The sequence below is a fragment of the Peromyscus maniculatus genome, chromosome 2 (assembly GCF_049852395.1).
Source record: "Peromyscus maniculatus bairdii isolate BWxNUB_F1_BW_parent chromosome 2, HU_Pman_BW_mat_3.1, whole genome shotgun sequence".
Taxonomy (NCBI): domain Eukaryota; kingdom Metazoa; phylum Chordata; class Mammalia; order Rodentia; family Cricetidae; genus Peromyscus; species Peromyscus maniculatus.
Window position 1 is genome coordinate 110,500,523 of NC_134853.1, and position 17,915 is coordinate 110,518,437.

At 39.2% G+C, this 17,915-nt stretch overlaps 1 long non-coding RNA gene across 8 annotated transcripts in view; it reads left to right on the forward strand.

The window, feature by feature from the left end:
* Positions 1–17,915, forward strand: part of LOC121827286 (uncharacterized) — a 122,042-nt gene that overhangs the window by 81,984 nt on the left and 22,143 nt on the right. For 7 of the 8 annotated variants that reach the window (XR_013049186.1, XR_013049192.1, XR_013049187.1 and 4 more), the window contains 2 exons: positions 5,331–5,431; positions 7,237–7,403. This is a non-coding gene — a long non-coding RNA (uncharacterized LOC121827286). The remainder of the gene's footprint in view (positions 1–5,330; positions 5,432–7,236; positions 7,404–17,915) is intronic. The other variant, XR_006069487.2, reaches the window with a different exon arrangement.

Genomic DNA, 17,915 nt, shown 5'->3' on the forward strand with positions numbered 1-17,915 from the left:
CAGAAACAGTTCCAAAATGTGCTATGATTTTCCAGGGAGCGAGCACTTTTTACTAATTTTAAGTAAAGTTTTCATTATCTGTAAATATAAAAATGTTTTAAATAAAGCCCAAATTTGTACATTCAATATATGACTATAAAATAGAAAAAAATGTTGTTTATATTTACCCAATCCTCTTTAAAATATAAAATGTGAGGGTTTGAGAGAAGGTTCAGTGGTTGAGTATGAACTGATCTTGGAGAGGACATGAGTTTTATTCCCAGAACCCATGTCGGGTGGTTCACAACTGCTATAATTCTAGCTCCAGGGCATCCAAAAGCACCTACAAACACACACATACCAACAATAAAAATAATAATTGTTATTTTTTATATCTTAACAAATATCCTATATATCTTAATATTATATAATAGAATTATATTATATATTATAATAAATATTATATAATTACATACAACATAATTATATACAATTGCATACAATTAATATATCATAATTATAATATATAATACTATGTAATATACATATATCTTTATCTATAAATATATCTTAGTAAATCTGAACAAAACAACAACAAATATTTAAAATGTCAACAGAGAAATTACCTCTCTTCCCACCACTCAGAGTCAACCCCTGTTCATAGTGTGGTATATTCTTTTTCCTTTTAGCTTTCCCCTCGTATGTATGTATGTATGTATGTATGCTTGTATGTTTGTATGTATATGTGACTCCCCCCCTCCCACAGGGTCTCACTGTGTATCCCTTGGATGGCTTGGAATGCACTATGTAGACAAGGCTGGTCTTGAATTCATAGAGATCCACCTGCCTCTGCCTCCCGAGTGTTGGGATCAAAGGCATATGCCATCATGCTTGGAATCTTCTATATTTCAACCAAAACCATATTTTTATTTCCTTTTTCTTAATTTCTTTTTTTAATTTTTAAAATTTTATCATTATTATTATTATTAGTTTTTTTGAGGCAGAGTTTCTCTGTGTAGTTTTGATGCCTGTCCTGGATCTTGCTCTGTAGACCAGGCTGGCCTCGAACTCACAGAAATCCTCCTGCCTCTGCCTCCCCAGTGCTAGGATCAAAGGCGTGCGCCACCACCGCCTGGCCTTTCTTAATTTCTTTCATTCTTTCATTTTCCCTCCTGCTCCCTCTCCGTCTCTTTTTCTTCCTCTTCCTCCTCCTTCTTTGTTTTGGATGCTTCGGCCTCCATTGCCTAAGGCCTGGAGTGACAGGTATTTGCCACCTCCCTGACCTTGTGGAACTGCCGAGTGAGCTGTCAGGTCCACTTGTGTGGGCTGGGCCTGCATTTACTCACTCCCGTGTTATTATGTGTTGTTCCAGATCTTGGTTTTTTGTTTTGTTTTGTTTTGTTTTAATCTTATCAAGAATGTGGCAATATGTCTTGGGAACTTTGGATTAATTATCCAGACCTGATTCTCTGGAAAGTTCTTCAAAACCCAGTGGATTTGTGGGAGAACTCCTGTGTGAGTTGAAAGGGTAGAGTTAAGTATCTGAAACGGTGTAGCTGACACTTGAGGCATCTAAGTTCTTCTTGGCTTAAGGTCCACATATAACCTACAAGCTCAGTCTTGATCTGGACTGAGGAAAAAGAATCAGGTTTAAAGACATAATTACAAGTAGGCCTGGGACACAGCTCCAGCCTAGCCAAGCTGACCTGGCATGGCCCAGAGTTTGCTCGTAGCGCTGAGAGTGGAGGTGGGGAAGAAATGCGTAACAGTCTCACCATGAGCGCACTCTGCAAACTGATTCAAGGAAGTCCCGAGAAAGGCCTGTGTTCATTAAACTGCAGCTCCCACCCCACTCAGAGATCCACAGTCATGACCTTGCCTGGAGGCACACAACAACATCACTGTTCTTTTTCTAACAATAGCAACGACAACTGTTGACTGAACACCTCTTTAGTGCCAGGCACACAAATCTGCCAGGGCCCTCAGCCTCACGGAGGAGTGTGATTTTCTTCTCCTATAGGCCGCCATGGTGTGGCTCATAGGTATCAAGGGACAGGCCCAGGCTCACTTATGTGGGAAGTGGCAGAACCACAATGGAAGCTGAATCTCCAAGGACTGCACTACGGTGTATAATGTAAAAGTGGATGGCAAACGCTTTAATCTTTACTTACGCCTGATCTTAGATTAGATATTGGCTTAGTCAAGACTCAGATCTTCACTTTAGAATGGAGCGTATCAAATATTAAACAACTGGTAAACTGGGCTCTGTGTGAAACACAGAGATAGTACCGATTTTTTTTTTTTTTTTTCTGAAACATGGGGCACTTGACTATTTAATTGGCATTTGAGTATATCCTAGTGGGGCAGAGGATAAGCCAAGTTAAAATAAAGATTCTCGTTAGGCTAAGGCATATGATCTTGGCAGATCTTAGGTGTGAGCCACGGAAAAGAACCTGAACTGAGAGGTGCAGTCTGTAGAGGCTGTCTCACCACTGGGATCCAGGCTGGAGAAAGGCAGTAGAATCGGTCGATGAGCTCTAACTGTGGGTCCTGCTTGCCCCAATGGAGGAAGCAAGAGGAATCACGTGATTGCATGCTAATATTTGTTAAGGTCTGGGTTCAGTTTAGTGCATCTACAAGTCCTTAGATAAATAGACGAATGGATATACTGGATGTAGGATGTGCACATAGAGAGCCGTTTCAGTATTCACATGAGTTAGGAGGGCCTGGGGGCGAGGGTGCTGTAGCAGAGATGGTGGGTGGAGGGCAGGCATGTGAAGTACAATAAATAAAGAGGTACAGCAGCAGCTCTCAAATCTCAGTTAGAATCAAGTTCCCAAGAGATTTTGTTTAATTAATTGTGTGTGTGTGTGTGTGTGTGTGTGTGTGTGTGTGTGTAATGTATACCACATGTGTGCCAGTGTAAATATCCATGTGCATGTGGAAGACACAGGAGGATGTTAGGTAGGCTGGTCTATTATTCTCCATCTTACTCCCTTGAGACAAGGTCTCTATTTTATTTTTAGCTCAGCTTCTCAGGGCATACTACAGGCTTTCTGAATCTGGGGTGGGGTTTGGTGTTTTGCAGGATGTCCTAAGTGATACTGACGTTCTGTCAGATAGAGGTGTACCGTGACAGAGATGGAGAAAGCTTAACACAGCAGCCAGCTTTCTGAATGTTGTGACTGAATGAAAGTTAGGCAGCCTTCAATAAGCTAGGAAATAGAAATGGATTTAGAGGGTAAGATACTGAGTTCAGTTTCGGGATGTTGAGGTGAACTGGTCCCGTTGGTGGTTGAATACGAATATTTAAAGCTTTTATTGAGTGTTGAGACTGCCAATATGGAGGAAATTGATGTTTTGGGGGATAGTTGCTCTATAGCTAATTTTATTATTTTAATTTTTATTTTCTGAAATTAAAATAAAATTATAGCATTTTCTCCCTTCCCCTGACTGCTCCCAGTTCCTTCCATGTACTCCCTGTCTCTCTCTTCTAAATTCATATCCTCTTTTTCTTAATTGTTGTTACATATATGTATATTCCTAAATATATAAGTATAGCCTATTGGTTTGTATAATGTTGCTAGATATGGTAACATGGAAGGGGGAAAATCTCAACCTTACACAAAGAATTATAGGAAGATAGAGAATGCTCAGACCAGGAGACATAGCCTTCCAATTGGTTGTCTGATACCAAATGGTCAGCCTTGAAATAACACACACAACATACAGATTGTACTCTATATTTTACAGAGCACTCAGAGAACCCAATCCTTCAAATTTCTCTCAATTATCAAATAATGACTCTTAAGTAACTATCTTTATAATCTTTTATTCAGTCCATTTCGTTTTAAAAATTAAGTTGTAGCTGGATGTGGTAACACGTACCTTTAATCTCAACACCCAGGGGCAATGGCAGGAGGATCTCTGTGAGTTCAAGGCCATCCTGGTCTGCATAGCAAGCTCCAGGACAGCCAGGACTATATAGAGAGACCCCATGATAAAAAAAAAAAAATCAGCCAACCATCCAACAAACAAATTTGCATTTCTGTATAGTCCTTTAGATCCCAGAAACGTGAAAGGCATTGCTCTTGGTTATTCTCCAGAACCTGAAAGTAAGATGCTATTGCCAAAAACACCATATGCTTGAGTCATAGAACATGGATAAATCAATCTGGCACCAACCTGGCTAACTTCCATAGTGCTGGAAGTTTCTCTTTATGTCACTGGGAGAAAAGCATTCATCAATTGTACCTAGCTATGAACTCTGTGAGAGAAAATAATGACTGGCTGGCAAGGAATGCCCACTTGTACATTAGTGGCACAAATGAGAGCCACCAATAACTTCCTGGTTGGAATTAAAGCTCACTCTATAAGGCAGAACTCATACTTGGTACTGTTAACTGGGCCAAATGTAACTGGCTAGGTCATAGGCCTAGGGGAGAATACAATACTATTATTCCACTAAACAAACATAATATTAAATTACTGCTAAGGTTTTTTCCTTCATACTCAGATTAGTACTGTACTTGCAGCAGAAGAGCTTCTTTTTGTAGTAGATGACAATTAGTAGAAAGACCCACAACTGGCCAATGGACAGAGAGTAAGAGACTATTCAGTGGTCAGTTCTAAATAAGAGGTCTATATTACAGCCTTTCCACCCTAAGGCTCAGGCATCATAGTAGGATGGATGGGAGCAGAGAGATCATACGAGCCAGAGCTAGTGGACGTTTGTGGTGAAACAATATTTGCTGGGCATGACAGGGCTGTTGCACACATAAACACATAGTGGCTGTGACTGCAGGTATAAGACCCACACAAGAGCAAGCCAGCAAAAAGCCCAGTATGAATTGGGAAGAGGCCTCATGAAATCCTCCCTCTAGATGAGATGCTAATGCCAAGTAATGGCTCCTGGGGGAGAGTAACTCTGTTTTTCATGCATGCAGCTGAGAGACCTCCAGTACTCCTATGCACATACTCTCATGCACATACTGGCAGACCTAAATGGGTTTAAAAAAACAGAACACATGAAGTTGAGAGGGAAAAGTAGTGGGGGTATAGGAGAGGATTTGGAAGGGAAGATATGGGGAGGGCATTTGATCAAAGCATATTTATATGCATATATGAAATTCACAAATAATAAAAATGAGTCACATACTATTATCAGTATTTATTTGGATCAGCTCCTAGGTTTAAACAAGCAACCCTCTAAGGCAAAATTTATTACCTTCATGCTTTAGAGCCTAAAGTTTTAGGTGAAGAGATTTAGGGAGGTTATATAAGTTGCCCAAGGTAGTACAGAGTCAAAGCATTAAGCCACATTTTGTTTTTGTTTTTTCTTTTTGATCAAGTTACACATGCTCAGAAAAAAAGTATATGACTAAACTACATTACCAGCCTTTGAGCCAAAACTGGATCCAAGTGTCTGACTCAGAGCTTTTGAACATTCATGGTAAGTGTCTCTTGGGTGAGAGAGTGAAGTTCTATATACTACTGTAAAGGAATCGGTATGACTTATGACTAATACATATTCTGCAGACAGAGTAATTCTAAATTTTGTCTAAACATAGAAAAATTCATTTCAAAAATGATTTCAGGGTTTTTATGAGAAGTGAGCTACTTTCTTAATCTTATTCTTTAAGAAAGTGGGCTTAAGTGGCTTCCCAAGGATCAGTATAATTGGACTGATCAAAGTACCTAACCACCTTTGTCCAGGGCCATATGGGTCATCTGCATTTTCTTGTACTCTCAAAACAGGGTGGAGAGGGATGTGACACTGTGTTCTGTCTCTGCATGCTTTGCCTCCAAATATTCTCTCCACTTCTTTCTCTTCTCTTCTCTTCTCTTCTCTTCTCTTCTCTTCTCTTCTCTTCTCTTCTCTTCTCTTCTCTTCTCTTCTCTCTCTCTCTCTCTCTCTCTCTCTCTCTCTCTCTCTCTCTCTCTCTCTCTCTCTCCCCCTCTCTCTGTGGTGTACGTGTATATGTACACATTTATAAGTGTGCACATATGTGTGTGCAGGGTGTAAGCATGTGTGTGTATGTGTGTATGTGTATGCATATGAAGAACAGAGGTCTAAGCTGGTTATCTCCCTCAACCACTCTTCAATAAGCTAGGAAATAACAATGGAGGTAGGGTCCCTGGCTGAACCAGAACTCACTGACTTAGTTAGGCTGGCCGGCTAGGGAGGTCTAGGGATCTCTGTCTTTGCTTCCTCAGTCCTGGGATTACAGATGTGTGCTACCAGATCAGCTTTTGAATGGGTGCTGGGGAGTCCAAATTCAGGTCCTCTTGGTAGTGCAGCAAGGCTCTACCCATGAAGCCGTCCCCCCAGTCCCTTCCAATATGCTCGGGAGGCATATTCATTTTGGCACTGATTATAACATGAGCTCTTGGTAGCCCAGATAGAAGAGATGTTTCAATGCCAATGCTGACTCTCTTTAGTTTTGGATAAACACAGACATCTATCTGTTATCTTTTCTTGGAAACACTGGCAAGTGTGGGATGCATTAGTAAGAAACACACAGGTCAGGTCATTACAAAGCCTGGAGGGTTAAGCTGATATGCTAAAAAAAAAAAAAATTGCAGTCTTTTCCATATGATGAACCATGCAGTTGAAACCGAGTGGCACCATCTGGACCAACAACCCTGGCAATCCTACTTAATCTCCGTAAGTGACAGATAGCTAAGGTAACACTGGCCCAGATGGCAGCTTTGGCTGCACTGCCTCAGCATTCTGGTCTGAGGCCACAGACATGCTGACATGGAGATGGCCTTTCCAAAGGGAACATGGTAAGACTCTCTACCGGTGTTTAAAATATTTGGGCTATACTTATATTCAAGCAGAAAGATGTGTATCAGTAAGAGTTGGGTGTCTGGCTTGGCTCCAGCATATACAAGTGAGAGCAAGGGAACCTCATCTAACTGGGAAAAGGCACTCTTACTGTAAAGGTGTTTCTCACCAGTCCAGCCCAGCCCCAGCCAGTGTGTTTCTTGTTCCTTGGGTGTGCCTGTTTATCCCTACCACACCTACTCCTGTTCTGGCTCCACACCAAAGAACGCACGTACAGCCCTTCTCTTTAGCTGTCAGGTGTCTTGGAATTGCCAGCCATCCCTTACCACCTTCTCTTCCCTTGTGTGTCGAGATAGGTACACAGTCTCCTGTCTTTTAATTCCTGGCACATAGTAGATGCTTAATGCCTACTTTTTTTTTTGGATTTGAATTTGACTTCTCTTTTTCTGTTTATCCACACCTCTTAGCTCCATTCCTTGGATTCCACCCCATAACTTCCTGATTTTGTCCTTCAAAAGTGTCTGTACAAATACCCAAGAGGCAGGATTGTCTAGTGGAGAGAGCCTGGATGTTGGGATCAGAAAGACCTGAAGTCAAATTGTCACTTGACTACTAACAGCCATTATAAACTCTAGTAAGTTACTCTTCTTTGGACCTTGTTCATACATACATACATACCTTCGTAAGTTGCTGTACAAAATAATCAGGGGTTAAGAGCACTGGCTGCTCTTCCAGAGGACCTGGGTTCAATTCCTGGCACCCACATGGTGGCTCACAACCATCTGTTATGGCATCTGATTCCCTCTTCTGGTGTGCATGAAAACAGAGTACTCATATACATAAAATAAATATATATTGTTTAAAAAAATAATGGGTTTCATCACATGATACCTTTATACATGCATACCATTGTACTTTGATCATAGTCTACATCTTTGAAATTGGTATTAAAATGTTTCTATCAAAACATTGTTGCTAGGACAAAAAAATCAGAATAGATACAGAGGATGTGGCACTGCTTAGCTGCCTAACACCAACTGTTGGATGGTTACTCCTGTCACTCCAGACTTCAGAACAGGTCCTTCTTAACCATTTTATTTTATTTTATTCATTGTGGAATGGAGCATACAGCCAAAAATTTAACCTTTGAAAGCATTTAAAACACAAATACCTGAGGAGCATGAGGTAGATTCTTATAGCCCATTTCAATTTTTTTTTTTTGGAACTAAATTTACTCATCAGAGCCATATTGAGCATGTACAAGTCCTGTACTTCAGGTAAGATACAGTACTCCATTTATCTCTTTCGTAAGTTAAAATCAAAAGATGAAGATGTATACAAAATTTTATGTTGTTTCTTAACTTCCCCAAAAGTGACCACTCTGAGTAAGTATTAGAAGATATTGGATGCTGAAAATGGTAACAACTCTTTCTTTTCTTCTCTATTGTGTTTCTCTGGCTCACAGGATCTGAAAGTTTAAAATAAAGAACAATTATCAATCAGTGTTTGTAAACCCTGAGAGCACTTGTTTACCTGTTTTCAGATTTTACCCTGTCGGGAAACTTCAGTTAAAGTACTGTCTCCTGTGTGCATCTGCCCCATACTGTTTCTGGATTCTATTTGTCATTTACCTACTACTTTGTGACTTTATCATGTTCTTGAATCATCTGTAATAAAAGTATTCCCATTCTTTTTTATTTTACTAATATTAATTTTATCAAAAATTTGAAATGAATACTATCTTATAGTAATAAAACAGAAAAATGAGCAAACCTCACATACATACATTTACATTTTTATTTGATAATTACAAATCTTGATACTTTGTAATAATAAAAATATCACTTATATTTGCATCATGTTTTCAAAGATTTTAGCAATGTAGTTATAGTTTCTAAAATTTAACTGTGTGCTTGTACATGTGAATTTTAGCTCATACATAAAGCTCCAAACTTAAGATATGAAAATAAGATGAAACATTTATTATTTTTCCTTTTGAATCTGTTATTTCAGTTATCATAATAATTTCTAGGTTCATCTATTTTTCTGCAAATGTCACTTTATTTTCATAAATTAAAATAAATTTATTGAGTCTTTGAGGACTGCATACATTATATTTTGATCATATTAACCCCCCTTCTTCTTCCAGATCTATTACCTCTTTCCATACTTACTCAACTTTATGACCCCATTAAAAAAAAATAAAGAACTCATCTAGTCCCAATAGGGCTACCTGTTTACTGTTAGGTATGTGGCCATGCTAGAATGGAGCATGCTAGACCTCCCAAGAGCCAGACGCTTAAAGAAAGCTAACTCTTCCTTTCCTGGCAGCTGCTAACTACCAACAGCTCCTATACTTTCAGGATCATTTCTATAATTTGTTATTCCCTTTCTTTTATAAATTAGATCCATTTATTTAAACAGGAACTTTCTATTTTACTATAAATTGAAAGCCAGGATCATTTGTCTTTAAAGGAAGATTATCATCAAAAGAAATGCCATGGACCAATTATTACTCTCTTGTCAGATACAATTATCAGTGAAGACTGTAGGAGGCTGTTCTTCCTATTGAAAAAAGTGTGACGGAAGTGGTAAAATTATTTCACTACCAATTAGGTCTATTTGTTTCGATAATCCCAAGAACTACAAGAAACTGTCAAAGTGGAGTCCTTTACTATTTGATGTATCTAACATCACCTCTATGCCACCCAGTAGCCCAGCAGTGCTCCCCTGCTGTGGTACTAACTGCCCTATGCAGACTCCTCTGTATAGCCTCTTGTCCCAAGCAGTACCTGCTAGAGTAAATTCAAAGGGACTCCCTCCCCCGCCAGGAGAAGAGGCAGCCTAGGAAGCAGCCCTCAATTGCTCAGATTATGGAAGGTCATGGAAGCAGTATTGCAAAGTTTTACTTTATATATATATCCACACTATATATATACATCATGTATATACACGCAAAGAAAAAATAACCATTTCTAATTCCCTTCAGTAGTGTTGAATTCTGTGGGCTCATGTGATCCACTGAGAATTTCTGATAAGCTCTAGTTCTTTTGCTCACGCAAAAACATGATTGTATTCATATACATATGATCACACATGCACCATTATACAGAGATATGATCATACGTGTGTACAACAGTGTTTTCACAGTTCAGAAGTTGAGGGCACTAAATAGCATTCTGTATGTTTCGCATGTGCCTTACTACACTCATACAGTTTGATTCAGTTCACTGAAAACCATGGTTGAATGTAAAACATGTTTTTGTTTTTGTTTTTTAATATATCTGTCAATGACTAAGAGTAGTGTGTTAATTTAAATGTGCTGAACTGGAGCACTCCTTTCTACTCCATGGCTGCTTTGAACACATATAAGTTTCCCTGATACTGCCTTCCAAAGAGGCTCCAAAAATGAGGTCAAACCCTATAAAAGAAAATTGACCAACCCTTAAAGCCATCCTTGTGAACTTTAAACACCACTGAATGTACCTAGTAAAATTGTCTCTGGGCACGCAGACTCCCAGGCTTGGGTGGAGTTCACATGGGTTGTTTTGCTAAAATAAACAAAAATGACTGAGAACACTGGATTGCTTTTGTCTGAACTTGAGTGTCTGGATGGATCAGCAACAGTAGTGCACAACATACCTGTTTGTCAAACTAAAGAGAAACTCAAATAGGCACTTACTTCTTACAAGTGAGCATATAAGTATCACATGATTATAATTTGTGGTGGCCTATTTGTTCTTAAAAAACCACCCCACACATTTTTCCAGTCAAATAATTCTCCCTTTAAAAGGCATGGGGTGAACCACAACATTAAGTAGACCATTTTAATCTCTAATTTCAAAAGATAATATTTTAAAATTTAGCTGTAGATCTAAGGAGACACACTCTAGTTTTCAGAACAAATTCAGTTAGCTTATAAAACTAAAAATCATAAACTTAATACATTTCTCAAGTTTTAATTTAACTTTATTATTATATTGAGACAGTAGTTAATTTCAAACAATTATAGATGGTGAAGTCAAACTTGAAAGAAACGTGTGAGTTAAAGGTATAGACAAACATACTATACGCATGCGTGAAATTCTCAAACAAGAAAAAAAAGTGGTTGAAAAAATATCAAAAACTGATTGTTTTAACAGGACATAAATTTTTACACAGCAGATTTTAGAAAAATACCAGAAAAACCGCACAGAAGGTTCCAATGTTCGTCTTCAGTGAAGCCCCTTGTTTTATATTGAGATTCACCCGCCACTTTTCTTCAGTTACATGTTTACTCATGACTTGGCCAAAGATATCTCAAAATTACCAAATGTCTCAAAAATGTTTTCTAATGCCAGTAAGAATGAAGTTATGTGCTTTACTGGATTTTGAGCTTCATTTTGTCTCTGGAAGGATTTTAGAGTTAATCTCTTAGTAATACCAGGAATTCATAGTAGCCACAGATGAAATATGAAAATTTCATTATTTTTATCTTTGAAAGTTGCTTTTTCAAAAACAAACAAAAATCAACTAAATTTAGTCAATGATGGGTATGTTACAGTGATTTGAGCACATAATTTAATTTGATGTTAATTAAATCATAATATTGCCTTTGTCTGTGGCCTATAAAGATGTGAACTCTTTCAGCTGCTTAATTTAAGGAGTGGGTCATCTGTGTATACATTTTCTTTACTAATGTTGGAGATATTAGCTGAACTTTGTGAAATGCATTAAGGCATTCTTGATGAATATGTGGGAATGTAATTTTAACAAAACAAGATGAGCCCCCTTTGGGTTATGGAAAACACAAAATCATTTTCTCTCATTGAATGATCAAAAATATTTGATGTGACCATGCATACATAGTGTTGCAAGGGCTGGAGGTTAAGAATAAGCCACATGAAGTAATAAGAATAGACTGAAAGTTCTTTTTAAGAAAACTCCAAATCACTGAGATCAGTATTCTTAAGGGTATATAATATATACACATCTCTGTATATATGTACATATGTAATTCAAAGGAATATCTTTTATTGTTGATTTTATTCTCAATGATTAAACTGTGTGCCATTTACACAAATGCTTTGAGTTGGTGAACAATGGCAGATATTCCCTCATAAATAATGTCCTTAAAGCAAAAGCCAACCTTAAATTTCACTAATGATTCCATCTAGATTTTTAAAAATTCAGTAAACATAGTGTGTCTTAGTGTGGTCCTGGGGCTCCCAACTTAAACTTACCCAAGAACCAGTTTAAGGTCTAGGCTGCTGGATCCCTGAGCTACATCCCTTTCACTGTCATTTGAAATTTCAATCAATCCCAGCTTGGCTCACACATTAGGAGACTGAAACCATTGTCCTAAAGGTAAAGTCTGGAGACGTAATCATCTATCTCACTTGAGGAAGTAGTGAATAGCTTTCCCATATCTATGGTTCTGGAAAGCTGCTGTTTTTTCTTTTCCTTTTTTAATGGGGAAGGGAGAATTGCACTGAAGTATTGCAATCCCTCCACGACTCCGTCTTCTTCTTTTCCATCAGCATTGTCATATTGCTCATCAAATTGTCATTTACTGAGCATTCATCCTATGTCAGGCTCTGTGCTAATTGCCTTTCAAATGTGATCTCATTTAACACCAACAGTGGGTTTTAGGATTGATAGAAAACAGGCTCCAGCTCATACAGCTGCCACAGGACCGAGCTGGGAAGCAAACCTTATGGCTTTTAGGGATGACTCTTTCACGGCTGTGGTGACCTGAAAGTCGAGGACTAGCTGGGTGGAGAGAGAGCATTTGTTATGTGCTGTCAGCCAGCCAAGTACTTCCCATCCATGTCTGTATTGGCTTCATGCAAGAAGCCATGTTTTTGCCTTCAGATTATAGCTGTTTAGTTCTGGGCTTCAGGAGCTTGAACATTCATTCAAAGCCACACTGCTGTTGGTGGAAAAAGCTCTGAGTAGGGTAGGCTCCTAGCTCCAGCTAGGGTCACTTCGAAGGAGGTTGTCTTTCTCCCTTCTCCATTAAACCCAAGTTTTAGGCAGAGCTTTTAGTCATAAAACTTTATGACTTATGGCAAATTAATAAACTGAACTATGGCACTGTTGACTAATTTGTAAGATAAGAACAATGTAGTGTGGATGTCAAAGGGTTTTTTTTTTAGGATTATATGGCTACAAATAGTATAATTTACTTAAAACAATGCTTCCAAGACTTAAGCACTCTGCAAATATCATTAAACTCCGAGGGTAGAAATTAGGTGCAAAACATTCAAGGATTAATTTTAGGGAGGACTGAAAGATAAGTTTCTAGTTTTAATATCATTCTTAGTGAAAGCAGTGAATTGTGTACTGTCTTATAATATGGGATGCTGGTAGCCAGGGTTGGAAGAAATCCTTGTAGATAAGGGAGAGTGCTCGTAATCACACCCGAGGGGGGAAGGAAACCTGAAGAAGAAGAAGGAATTGCACTGCCATTGAGCTCTTGTTTGCCAAAAGAAGGCCAAGAGGTCACTGGAGAGATTCTGACTTAAAACAATTACATTAAATTAAAACGTAAATCATGATCATCACTAGGAGATATGTTACCTTTTATTTGCACAAATAGGAACTGTATATATGTATGGTTTTGACCTCTGCAAGATCCTTACAAGATAGTTTGGATAAAGATCTGAAGGCAGTTAAAGAAAAAGACTTAGAAGCTACCTTGTTAGACTCAGGACTGTTCAGTCATATGCACAAAAGTGAAGGGAACAGAAGAGAAACCACAAAGGCAATTGGTTCTATAAACACAGAGTTATCCACCATCTTTTGGGGTACACGCTAAAAGTAGCCTGAAATGACCGGAATACAGAAGGAAAAACTGCTTAGAGGAAATCATAGAATGAAGTAACTCCAGAGGTGATGAAATATAAATACTTTCAAGAAATAGACTTTGCAAGGATATTTGAGTGCCCCTTGTTAGTTAGGCCTGGGCTGGATGTTTAAGGAAGCAATATGGGATAGTCTCTATTCAAGAAGCTCAAAGTCCAGAATCACACACCCGTCTGCCTTCTGACGTACGTGTGCATGGCAAATTGAGTTGGCGTGACAGTAATTTTCTCAGTGTGAGATGGTGAATCTATTGCTTCTGCTTGGCCAGTCCATTGGATTTCTCCTTAGGCTCTCTGGTTCTCAGCTCACATGAAGATCTTTAATAAAAGCAATGGCAGAGATCTGTGAGTGGAGTGTGGCAGTTAACTGAAGTTATACACTCAAAGGTTCAAGGGTTTCAGGTAACTGACTCAGGGCTGTCTGAGGAAAAACAATCAAAGCCAAGGAGAGAGGATAAAAGCAACCTGGGCCACAGTCACACTTGCCCACAAAGTACACGCCTGTTATTCCAGTGTCCACATATTGCCAAACTTTTAATAACTTGGTGCTTGTAACTTTATCACTTACTGTTACAGACAAACTTGCTGTGGATATTGCTCTGTATAAATAAAATGCTGATTGGCCAGTAGCCAGGCAGGACATATAGGCGGGACAAGCAGAGAAGAGAATTCTGGGAACAGGAAGGCTGAGTCAGGAGACACTGCCAGCTGCGGTGATTAGAAGCAACATGTTAGATACTGCTAAGCCACAAGGTATGTGGCAACTTATAGATGAATAGAAATGGGTTCATTTAAGATATAAGAACTAGATAACAAGAAGTCTGCTGCAGCCATACACTTTGTAAGCAATATAAGTCTCTGTGTGTTTACTCAGTTGGGTCTAAGTGGCTGTGGGACTGGCGGGTAAGAGAGATTTGTCCTGATTGTGGGCCAGGCAGGACTGGAGAAAACTTCAGCTACACAATTAAGAAAATAACTATTTACTAAGTCCAAATGAACTCATTATGATACCAATTCTAGATTTCCATGTAGACATTGACTAGAAATGAATGAATGAGGGCATTAATGAAATGCAGCCCTCAAATGGAACTTGATGATAATTCTAAGCATTGTTCTTTTATAGCTGAAGGTTCCTCAGGAACATGCTATTCTTAAGATGAAAACCAGCTAGGGAAGCGGTAGTGCTGAGCACACCCTGTTCATGCGCGGGTGCCCTGGGTAGCATTCTGATCTCAGTCAAGGAAACCGACCTCTTCACGTGCTTGCCACGTTGACTGTGGCCTGCAGTGACGTTCAGGATGTCTTTCACCATTTCAGTCATGTAGTCTCTTTGTGGTTCCCCTTTAGAAAGAGCTGAGGCTGTGAGTCAAACTTCACCTCTCACTCACAGTTCAAAGCTGAGATGTGAAGCAGAGAATAATGCCTCCTTTCCCACACACTGGTGTCCTTGATCAAGATCCTGCACAAATTTAGAAGGTTCCAGTCTATTTAAATATTATGATAAAACAATAACAATACACTCTCAACAATATAGACATAGCAGTGTGCATTTTATGTTACACAAGAGCACAAGGTAATGTCTTTATAACTGTTACTATTTAAAGCTAAAACATTGGAAGGAGGGAAAGAATCTTCTTGAAGGTGATTATCTACAGAGGTTGGGGAAGGCTAAGGTTGTAACAATTAGGTAAAGCATCTTTTGTTACCTGATTTGTTTGAAACACAGTGTATCATTCCTTTTGAAAAATAAGGCAAAAATGGAAAAACAAACTCCACTTGATGTCGCAACACGGCCAACAGTGTGTTTGCTTTCGGGAACATACAATCCCTTCTTCAGGAGATGTTCCAGACACTGAAAGCTGCCACGCTTACAGTGCCAACCTTGACAATGACTTTAGATGCTCTCTTCATTTTAGTCCCTTCGGCAGCCCTTCCAAATGGGCAACAGCGAACAGCTTTTTACAAGAGAAAAACCAAGTATTGGAAAACTGCCTGATCTAAGATCAGAGAGGCAGTCAGTGTGTCGGAGCCCACGACTGCATCTTCTCACCTCTGAGCCAGTGTCCTTTCTCCTGTACTGTGCTGACCACACCTTCCATACCAGGATGTGGTAATTACACCTAGAGACCAAAGGACACGTTGATTTGCTTCACGGAGTCGAGCGCTTACCATGCTCCAGGCACTGTGGCAATGCTTTCTCATGGGAGAAAAGCAACAGTAGTGAAGACAAGCAAGAAGGCAAAGAGGCCAAATACTAGCGAGAAGCACTTTTGGTAGAGCTAAGCACAGACAGCCTGGCATTCAGAGAGGACATTTCTTTAGACTGGGGAAGTTTGTGGCAGCTTTCCCAGAGATGGGTCTTTGAGGACAAATGGTATTTAGCCAGCAGAAGAGGGGTTTAAGTGCATTCCTAGCAGTGGGAACAGCATGTACAAAAGCACGAAGTTCTAAGAGAGCCCTCCATTTCTGAGGACTAGCCAGGAGTTTGGCATGCTTGGAGCCCAGAGGAGTGGAGAGAAATGAGGCAAGAACTGGGAAAGGGGCTTGTGAAATTGAGTTAGACTTTACCCTGAAGCAAAGGAAGACTGCGAAGGAGTTTAAGTAGATGAAGAAAAGGGAATGAAAATGGAGAACTCTGGGAAATTGGCAGGATAGGTGGCTAGGCATGAAAGGGTCTGTGTTTGATGCTGGGAGATTGTTTGAAAGAGTGTTATATCACATTTTTTTTAAATTTGTTTGTGTTTGTTTTTTGAGACAGGGTCTCTATTACATAGCTCTAGCTGTCCTGGAACTTGCTAGGTAGACTAGTCTGCCCTAGAACTCACGTTACAATTCATAACAGTAGGGAAATTACAGTTATGGAGTAGCAATGAAGTTAATTTTATGGCTGGGGTCCCCACAACATGAGAAACTGTATTAAAAGGTCATAGCACTAGGAAGGTTGAAAACCACTGCTCTAAGAGCACAGTGCAGTGAGTTTCAGTACATATATCCAACATCACAGTCATTTGGGAACAGTTTCACCGTCCTAATGCTCTGCATGCCTGCTTTTACCCCTAGCCTCAAGGAACCACTGACACGTGTTTTGTAAATGGCTTTACATTTTTATATTTTATATAGAAGGGATTTTATATGGAATATCTTATATAGAAGGAGTTATCATTCCTCTAGTATGTTTTTCAGACCCATAAATGGTATCAGCTTTAGTCTCTCTGCAGATAATGAGTAGTGTGTGGAAAAGCCATATGGCATATTTTGTTTTTCCATTCAGTGGTTGAAGGACATCTCAGCTTTCCCTCCCACTTGCCTGCGATGAGTAATTCCTGTTAAATATTCCTGCTTACGTCTTTGCGTGAATGTATTTTTCCCCTCTTAGGTGTACCTCATAGAGTAGTAGACTGTTATATGGATAACCACTATTTGACTATTCATGGAACTGTCAACTTGATTTTCAAAGTGTCTATGTCATTTTATATCCAGTGAAAAATGTCCAAGGGTCCCCACTTCTCATTCTTGTGTCCAGTTTTTTTGCTTTTGACAGACTTAAGTCTAGTGGTTTCATTGGCATTTTTCTGACGAATATGGATGTCTAGTATGTCTTCAGTGTTTATGAGCCATTCATCATCATCTTTGGTGAAACGTCTACTTAAATCTTTTGCCAATTAAAAAATTTGGTTTGCCTGTCATTTTGTTATTGATTAGAGTTTTGGGTATTCTTAATTTTCATTTGTGGATTAGAGTACATTAGCAAGAGGACTCATTTCTCCCTATACTCCTGAAATTATTTTAAATCCCTCTCACTTTCAGAGGGAGCCTTCAGGGGTATCTCTTTTTGAAGACTGTTTCCATGACAAAAAGTTCTATTATGAAAATGGATGGGTTCCCTCCTCATTGTGGTCTTCCCTAACAGCTGACGTATGAATCTTAGCTTTTGTAGCATTTTCATTGTCCTGCATATTCTTCCTGGCCACCTTCATGAACAGATAGGAAAAGTCATTTCACTGAGTTAGACCTTACTTTCAAATCACCACAGGACACTTACACTGACATTGGAAGCTGGAGGAGGCAGTGCCAGTTTTAAAGTTTTTTCTCGGTTTATAGCTTATATTTTACCTGAAATACCTGCCCTTTGAGTAAATGTGTGTTAATGCTTATGATGAATGGTTAGAAAAAAATGACTTTGGATTTTCAGTTCTCCCTGATTGAAAAAAATCTGTCACTGTCTCTGTCTGTATCGCTCTGTCTGTCTGTCTTGTCTCTCTCTCTCTCTCTCTCTCTCTCTCTCTCTCTCTCTCTCTCTC